At 41.5% G+C, this 9772-nt stretch overlaps 1 pseudogene; it reads left to right on the top strand.

Annotated features, from left to right (window-relative positions):
- LOC130862527 (non-receptor tyrosine-protein kinase TNK1-like) overlaps window positions 1-1266 on the top strand; it is a 414731-nt pseudogene extending 413465 nt beyond the window's left edge.
- Window positions 1267-9772: the final 8506 nt, after the last annotated feature.

Genomic DNA, 9772 nt, shown 5'->3' with positions numbered 1-9772 from the left:
CTCGCTACCTGCAACCTGCTCCTGGCCTCACCGCGCACCATCAAGGTGGCAGATTTTGGATTTGTGAGACCGCTGGGCGGCGCCCGAGGTCGCTACGTGATGGGCGGACCCTGTCCCATCCCCTATGCCTGGTGTGCCCCAGAGAGCCTCCCTCAGGGAGCCTTCTGCTCTGCCCCCGATGTGTGGATGTTTGGCGTGACACTGTGGGAAATGTTTTCTGGAGGCGAGGAGCCCTGGGCGGGTGTTCCACCATATCTCATCTTACACCGGCTGGAGAAGGACCGAGCCAGGCTGCCAAGGCCTCCTCTCTGCTCCAGGGCCCTCTACTCACTTGCCTTGCGTTGCTGGGCCCCTCACCCTGCAGACCGGCCTAGCTTTTCCAACCTGGAAGGGCTGCTTCAAGAGGCTTGGTTTTCTGAAGGACGTTGCGTTAGGGAAGTTACAGAACCAGGTGCTTTGCGGATGGAGCCGGGTGACCCCATCACTATCATCGAGGGCAGCCCGGACACCACAACCTGGAAGGGTCAGAAGGGCCGCACGTTCAAAGTGGGCAACTTCCCGGTGTCAGCGGTGATACTGCCAGACGTGGGGGGTTCGCCAGTTACCCATCCAGCCCTCAGAGCCTTCCTTGCCCGGGGAGAGAAATGCCGAGGAAGCATGGACGGGGACAGAGAGAAGACAAAGTTCCAGGATGTAGCATCAGCACGGGGCCAGAGAAGGAAGGTGCCCCTGCAGAGGATGAAAGGAATATCCAAGAGTCTGGAGTCAGTGCTGTCCCTGGGTCCCCGACCCACAGGAGGTGGTTCAAGCCCTCTGGAACTTCGACATACTAGAGCTATGCCCCAGGGGCTCCCAGACCTGCCTCCGTGCCCACCGGACCTGCCTCCACGCCCACCTTTTATCTCCAGCTCTTCTCAGCCCATCCAGCCTCACAAATCACGACCTCCCTGGCCCAAATCACACAATCATCGCACCGGAGTACCTGGAGCCAGCAAAGCCACTGTCCCTTCTGGAGGCCCGTCGTCAGACCCCGAGTGGCAGAGAAAGATTATAGAGGTGGAGCTAAGTGTACATGGAGTCACCCACCAGCAGTGTCAAGTGGCACTGAGAACCTCTGGGGGAGATGTGGCGTCTGCTATCCCGAACCTCAAGGTAGACCAGCTCTTCCACCTCAGTAACAGATCCAGAGCAGACTGTCGGCGCATCCTGGAGCATCATCAGTGGGACCTGTCAGCAGCCAGCCGCTACATCCTGGCCCGGTCCTGAACTCTACATCCTTGGGGATGGCTACCAGCATGGAGAACCTGGCCCACTTAGAGCCTGACCTTATGGGACCGAACAGAAACCACGAGGTCTTGACAGAGGCCGACTTTCACACCCAGGGAGAGCTTCCTTGCCGTGGAGGAGGTACAGGAAGTGTGCAGGGCACCGGGTCAAGCACTGATGAGAGTTTCCTCCGTGCCCTGCTCCTTGGCCTCTGGGGGCTCTGACTGGACAAGAAGGATCTAGTTCACTCTGCCTACACTCCCACTTGAAGAGGACTTGAAAGAACAGAGCTGCCAAGGAATCATCTGCTCACGACAGACGACGATCGAGTAGCTGTACTGGACCACGGACCAACTGTTAGACCTGTCACTAGCTACCTCACTAGACTCCGTGGGACACCCGTCTTAGACACTGACTTGGTTTGGTTTTTCTCTGGAATCACCATGGGTGATGAAAACTCAGTTTTTGGACTCAAGTATTTTTTTTTCTTTAATACAAATGCTATAGATAAAAAAAAGTCAGAACAAAAAAGGCCAAACACGGTTGGAATTAATATAGTTTCTGTGTGATTATTCCAGTTTTGGTGACCAGTAAACCAAAAAGGAGGCACTGTTTACAGTGCGAAAAGCGGTCAGGACCATGTTGAGGACACCAACTGAAACAGCTGCCCGAGCTAACGGGAGCTCATCAACTCTGGCATGACAGGGAGGGAAACAGCATAGGTCCAAACTAAGCCCTGTGAATGTGGGTGACAGTTGTATGGTTGGGTCAGACTGTTGGGCCACTGGAATTAACCAGAATTTACCCTACAGCTGGTACTGGAGTTTTATAACCCATTTTTAAAATTTTATTTATTTATTTTTATTTTACACTTCCTCCTGATATCCAGCAACTGTAAATTGTCATGTGTGAGAAATGCGTGCCTTGATGCCATCCTGCCGACTGCTCTCTAAGTGACCCATCAATGAGAATTTGCCTCTCTGCTAAAATTGCAAGTTAACATGGATGTAGGATAATCTTTTTCTTTTAAAAAAAAAATCAGATCATGATGATAAAGAACAATATGGGTGTATAACTAACCCTGAGAAGTGAACACAGGAACACAGGCTCTCTTTATCTCATGCCACTGAATTTGATCTACAATGAAATTTACTCTCAGCAAAAAAACAAGCAAGCAAACAAAAAATCAAAAGACATTTTTTGGGGGGATAGCTTCTTCAGCCTAGATATAGTAGGGAGGGCCTTGATCCTACCTCACAGCAATGTACTAGACTTTGCTGACTCCAGGTGGGAAGGCTTACTTATGATGCAGGAGTTCATGCAGGAATAGGAATAAGGGGGAGATGGAGGGAGCAGGAGGAGGGGAGGGAGTGGGAAGTGGGACTTGTATGTAAATTGAGAAAAGGTAGTTTTTTTATAAAAAGATGGAAAGGAAAGGTTATTTTTAATTATCTCCAATTGTTGAATGACAATGCCATGTCTTTAGTAAGTGTGATAGACTTTATGAGGAAGACTATTCAGCCCCTATATGTTCTTATTTTCTTTGTTTCCTTTTGGTTTTGGACTTTTGAAGTTCTGGGCATTGAACCTAGGGGTTTGTGCACATTCTGGCATGCATCCTTCCTATGAACTCTGCCCTTAGAAGGTTTTCCCTTTAGCATTTGTTAAGGACATCGGGGTCTGATAAAACTTGGCTGACACACTACAAAGCACAATCTTTAGAAAATTTTGTGCATGAAGAGGAGAGTTGGACAAATGGCATCGTTCTGTATTCCAAAGTATTAGCTGCATCTCTACGGAGTCTAGAGAGACTCTGCGACAGTGGAAGGAGCACTGCAGTTTGTTCTTTGAGCAACTGTCACCACAGAGGCTTTTGTACCTAACTTGCCATGGGCAACCACACTAGGTAGTGAATCCAAATGACCCTCTTCCCTTAAGAGTTGGTATTATGGTGATATATGTAAGGTTCTTGTATCATGTTATTGTGAATTTTATTATTCTTTGCACTGATAGTGATGAGGACTGGCTGAGAGCTCCCACATGAGTTACTTAAGCTTTACCACTGAGCCACAATCCCACTTGGTAGTGGTCCAAATCCCCTTCCTGAGTCGTGGGGGATGCTAAGAAGATCCAGTAAGCATCGCTTAGAACAAAGACAAAATTCAAATCAGCCACAAAATGTATCTCTGTAACTTGTCGGTTTGGAATACTGATTCAGGTTAAGATGCCACCTTCTCTGTCTGATAGTATTCAGGTTATAGGTATTTGTACAACAATTTATTAAAACTAGTAACTTCTCTTGGCCTTTGAAATATAAAGGGAATGGACATGGAGAGTGCTTCATATATTTGTTGTATATAAATCAATATTCACATGAAGACTATCTAGAATTGGTGTCAAAGTATATGGGGTAAAAAACACTTTAGCCTTGGCATTTAATAGTCATATTTTCTACAGTTGTTTATAGCACATTTTGTCTTTCTCTTTAGTACTGAAGGGAAGAACTAAACGGAAAATTTCAATCAGGTAAGAGTGTATGGGTTTGAAAATACACTGTGTGTCTGGAGAATATAAACTTTGGAAACTGGCACTGTGCTTTCCTCTGTGTAAGTCAATATCGTCATCCTTATTTCTTCTTTAATCACAAGCTGAGTAATTACTTGTAGAGCACACAATTTTGAAATTACTGATTACACCCAGTTATAGTATGAAAGACTGTAATGAATCCATGGCTACAGAGATGGTTCAGTAGGTAAAGTGCTCGCCATGCATGAGTGATAATGGGAGTTTGGATGCCCAGAATTCACATGAGGCCTGATGGTCTTGTGTGCATCTGTCATCTTGGGAGCTTCCAGTGAGATGGGAAAGACACAGAGAATCCCCAGAAGTTTACTGAATAGTTAGTTGAGCATTTGTTTTCAAAACAAGAGACCCAGCCACATTTGCACCCTGGAATGCATGTATGTACTTGAAATCACACATGCATGCAAGTGCACTGCATACATCATACACATTTATTTAAAATATTAGCTTTCAGGTCATTAATTCAGGTCAGTAATATGTCTGGGTCAAGTTATCTGCTGGCGAGGGTGTGAATTACAAGGCCGGTTTTAAGACCCTCCCAGGCTTTGCTGAAGTTTCCTTGAGAATGGGCTTATGGACATGATTCTGCACATAGGTAAACAGCTCTCGCAAAGAGATCAACAACAGTGGTGAAAATCAAGGTAGGTGGAACGTTGGAAAATGAATTGGTTCTTCCAGAGCTTACCAACTTCAAGCCCTGCCCTCTGGAGCTGTGAGCTGTAGTTCAGATGGAGTGGAGTTGAGGGGGCAGTGTTGCTCCCCAGTCAGTGTTCTGTAAAGACTCGGCACCATGCAGAAGTGTTTGCTGAGCATTAGAATAGTCATGCGACAGTTTCATCACAAACCTGTGAATCAAAAGCAGCTTTAAAGCACTAAAAGATGGGGACTCTGAGAGTGTTGCCTCTTCAGTGCTTAGAGGTAGAGATCGGTTTCATGTTCTACCAAACTACCCATCGGGAGAGAACATGACACTCAATGAAATGCCTAAAATGTTTCTTGGGTTTCTTTAAGGGATTTGTTAATTTCTTTCAATTTTTTGTTTGTCTTCTCCTCCATTTCTTTAAGGGTCCTTTTTACTTCCTCTTTAAAGGCCACCATCATTTTCATAAAGTTAAGTTTAAAGTCGTTTTCTTCTACTTCTTCTGGGTTAGGCTGTTAAGTCTTCCTATTGTGTGTCCGCTGGGTTCTGGTGTTACCTTGTTGAATTTTACATTGTGGAGGAATTGTTGCATTGGCACCTACCCATCTCTTCCTTCAAAGGAGGCCAGCAATGTCTTTGCTTCTTGGTCCAACACTTACTGTGGCTGCCTGGGTATTTGGGGGTTTTTCTTGGTCTGCTCTGTACTGTCAATGTTTCTCAGAAAGCCTCTGATGCCTCTGCTCTCTTGGTCTTCTCTGCTGGTTTGCTCTCTTGATGTTCTCTCTTAATCCTCCAGGTATTGTAGCATGCTCTTGATCTGCTCAGTATTATAGCAAGCTCTCAGCTCTTAGGCGGGGTGTGGTTAGTAGCTTGGGAGGTCCAGTGGATGCATTTGGGTTTGGGGGGAACCTAGCCACTGGAAACTCACTGCTGGCTGGCTAGAAAAGCCAAGAGAGTTGGGGAAGGGCCCCTGGGTTTTGTCCCACGGGGAAGGTCGAAAAGAGTAGGGCATCCGGCCTATGTCTATTCTTTCACCTCTTAGGTCCCCTCAGTATGGAAGCAAGCTGAGTTTCAGAGTTCCATGGCCCCTAAAATGTTTCTTAGTACTGAAGGGACCACAGTGCTCTAGGGCTATGGGAAGAAGAATGAGTTAGGAGCATTGAGTGCATTGAGCACATAAACCCAACGCTTTCAGTTACTTCAGTCCTCAGAACAAAGTGTGTGGAAGAACCTCCATAATCCTTCTTGTGTGTGTATGTGTGTGTTTGTGTGTGTTCATTAATTCCTGCCTTCATGTTCAGTTCTACCTACTAATTTGGCTTTGCTCTGTTCCTGTTTCTCTGTGGCTCTAATATGCATCATTAAGTTATTTGAGATGTTTCTTATTGTTTTTAATATAGGTACTAATAGCTATTGATTGCTTTTTGAATATGATGCTAACTGTATACCAAGATCAAGCATTTTTTGCATTCATCAATTTTAGAGAATTTTATAATTTCTTTTAAATCTTGTGATAGATAATTTATTTCTCAAAGACGGAGAAATCTGAGTTAAATGACATACCATCAAATGGACCTAACTGACATCTATAGAACATCCTATCCAAATACTTCAGAATATACATTCTTCTTAGCAATGCCTGGAATATACACAAACTTATGGAGACTGAAAAACACACTAGTATATGTGTTGTTTTAATCAGGGTGTAAATTATTTCCCCTTCTTCGACATGAGAAAAAGTTGTAAGGAAACCATTCACTAATCATAGTTAACCATTGAAGCACAAATTAATTTTTTTGTAAATACCTAATGTAAGATATATTAGGAAATCAAAAAAAAAGAATTAAGAACATTTGGTAAATGGTTTTCATGTGAATTTTAATTATTACTCTAAAAATATTCCACAGTGAAGTTGTACCTCTGGAGCAGGAGAAATCTGTACTTCAACCATCTGCGTCTGTACAGATCAGAAATGGTAAGACTAAACCTTTTAAAGATTGTGTATTTTCTGCACATATGTATGCATCGCCACATGTGGGCTTGGTGCCTGTGGAGGTCAGAAGATGGGGTTGGACGCTTGCAACTGGTGATTGTGAGCCACTGTGTGGTGGCTGCAAACTGGGCCTGGATTCTCTTTAAGACAAGCTGTGCTCTTAACTGCTGAGCCATCTCTCTAGTCCCAGATAAAAGTTTGAAAATGACAAATGCTAAGTGGTCTTAGCACTAAATAAAAATAAAAATGTAAACAGTTCAAATAGGGAGTTAAGGAAACCACGTGAAAATTGCAGTTAAATTGATTCATTGTCTTTTTGAATGCAGTAAGCCTGCATTTTTGAAGGCAGAATCACTTAAGAAAAATTTCAGATCTGAAAAGATACTATCTAAAACATATTGGTGTTTTTCATTTTAGTAACTGTTATCTTGGTAAAAATAAGGAAAAATCCCTATTACACAATATTGGTTCCTTATAGTCACACAGTAACAAGTTGACTTTTTATAAAAAACAGATATTTCTTTTAGCTTTTAACAATAAACACACTGTATTGTGTATGCATAACATTAATCAGATACCATCTCTAAAATACTATTATGTTACAACCCCAAGGTGCAATATTTAATCATTTTTATTTTTTATGCCTAATAAAATGATTAAATCATTTGAATGAAATATACAGGAATTGTTGGTGTCTTTTTTGTGCAGAGCATCAGTGTGAGGAAAGAGTTAGTGAGACCGTAATTTATACATGTAACCACATAAATTTATCCAAGTCAGATAATACTCTCACAAAACTGTTGTCCTGCTCCTGCTCTGCTTCTCTCCCACTAAGAGATGCACTTCAGGGTGCATAACTATTGTGGGAGGGATCTTTCCCATTGTTCTGTTCATGATGAGCAGTGAAAGCTAATCACGATCATCCTTTATACTACATGTCAGACAGGGACCAGAGTTAGATCCAAAGAGTTTATTAGTATCTTCCCCAGATGTGAACAGCCTATCTGCCTTATCCTAGACAGGTTTTGATTTAACTGAACAATTTTTCTTATTTTTTTATTGATTGATTTTATTGAGCTATACATTTTTCTCTGCTCCCCTTCCTTTATTTCCCCTCCCATTCAACCCTTTCCCATGGTCCCCATGCTCCCATTTTACTCAGGAGATCTTGTCTTTTTCTACTTCCCATGTAGATTAGATCCATGTATCCTGCTCTTAGGATCCTAGACAACCTATTGTTGTCTAGGTTCTCTGGGATTGTGTTAACTGAATAAGTTTAACTCAGTATTTGGAGAAGCTTGTTTCTTTACTAATTGTCTATTCGTGAATATTCTTTGAAGAATACGCTATAGGGAGGGCTTCCCGCAATTCATATCAAGAAATCACCAGTCTTGTAATTTTACTGCTATAGTTTTCTATGCCTGGTGTAAAATATGTTTTTCTTTCTCTCTAAATGCCGACATCCATAATCGTTGTGGGATCTGTGTATCAGGGTAATTATGGCCTCGTGAAATAAATTTGACAATGTTCCTTTTGTTTCTATTTTGTGGAATAATTTAAGGACCATTGGCGTTAGTTCTTTAAAGTCTGATGTAATTCTGCACTGAAACTGTCTGCCCTGATTTTCTCTGGTTGGGAGACTTCTGATGTCTGCTACGATTTTACTAGGGGTTAGAGGTCTGTTTAAATTGTTTATCTGATCTTTATTTAACTTTGATAAGTGGTACTTATCAACAAACTATCTTTCCTTCTGATTTTTCTGATTTCTTGGCACACATGTTCCTAAAGTATGTCTCCTGATGATTCTCTGGATTTCTTTGATATCTAGTGTTATGTCCTCCTTTTTGCTTCTCATTTTGTTCATGCAAATATTTTCTCTCCATCATTTAGTCAGTTTGGGTAAGTTTGTGTCTAGCTATCTTGTTGATTTTCTCAAAGAATAAATTCTTTGTTTCATTGATTCTTTTTGTATTGTTCACTTTGTATATGTTTCATTGATTCCAGGCCCCAGTTTACAATTTCTTGTAGTCTTCTTTTTGTTCCAGAGCTTTCTGGTGTGCTGTTCAGTTATGAGATTTTCCCAAGTGTAGGCAGGCACGCAGTGCTGTGTACTTTCCTCTCAGCACCACTTTACTGTGTCCTGTAAGTTTGTGTATGCTGCACATTCATTTCATTGTGTTCTACAAAGTTTTAATATATTTCAATTATTTCTGCTTTGACCCATTTTTCATTCATTACAGAGTTGCTAAGTTTCCATGATTTTTAAAGCTTTTTGTTCTTTCCCTTATTGTTGATATCCAGGTTTAATCCATGGTGGTGTGATAGGGTGATTTCAATTTGCTTCAATCTGCTGAGATTTGCTTTGTGTTCATGATTGTGATCCACTTTGGAGAAAGATACATGAATGCTTATTAAAAAGTATATTCTTTTGTGTTTGGTGTAGTGTTCCATAAATATCTCTTAGATCCATTGGTTTGTTGGGTCTGTTATCTTCAATGTTTCTCTGTTTACTTTTTTGTTTGGATGTCCTGTCCATTGGTGATATTGAAGTATTTACTCACTATCAGTGTTTGTGGGTTAATATGCAATTTAAGCTGTAGCAATGCTTCTTTTACAAAGTTGAAGGCCTCACGTTTTGGGCGTAGATATTAACTATTGAAATGTCTTCTTGGTGGATTTTCCCTTTTATGAGTGTGTAGTTTCCATATCCATATTCTTTAATTTATTTTGCTTTGAAGTCTATTTTGTTAGATATTAAAATGGTTACACTAGCTACCTTCTTAGGTTCATTTGATTTAAATACCTTTTTCCAACCTTTTACGCTGAGGCAACTTAATGTTGAAGTGCGTTTCCTGGATGCAACAGAACAATGGATCATGTCTTTGAATTCATTCTGTTAATCTGTTTTTTTATCATGCAATTGAGAACATTGATATTGGGAGATGGTGATTGCTGTCATTTGTTGGTGGTGGTGGTGATGTGTGTCTTTGAGTGTGAATGTGTATGTGTGGGTATGCTTTCCTTCTTTTGGTTTTCCTGTATGAGATTATTTATTCTCTGTGTTTTCGTGGGTGTAGTTAACCTCTTTAGTTTGGGGTTTTCCTCTTAGCACTTTATGTAGGACTGGATTTATAAATAGATATTGTCTTTTTTATAAAAATCTTATTTTTTCCATCTAATGAAATTTTTTGCCGATGATATTAGTCTGGACTAGTATCTGTTGTCTCTTAAGGTGCAGGGCATCTGTCTAGGCCTTCTGGATTTTAGAGACTCCTTTAAGAATTCAGGTT

This window comes from Chionomys nivalis, chromosome 20 (genome assembly GCF_950005125.1).
Source record: "Chionomys nivalis chromosome 20, mChiNiv1.1, whole genome shotgun sequence".
In the NCBI taxonomy this organism is placed as follows: domain Eukaryota; kingdom Metazoa; phylum Chordata; class Mammalia; order Rodentia; family Cricetidae; genus Chionomys; species Chionomys nivalis.
Note: the sequence above shows the minus strand (reverse complement) of the source record. Positions and strands in the feature narration are given on the sequence as shown.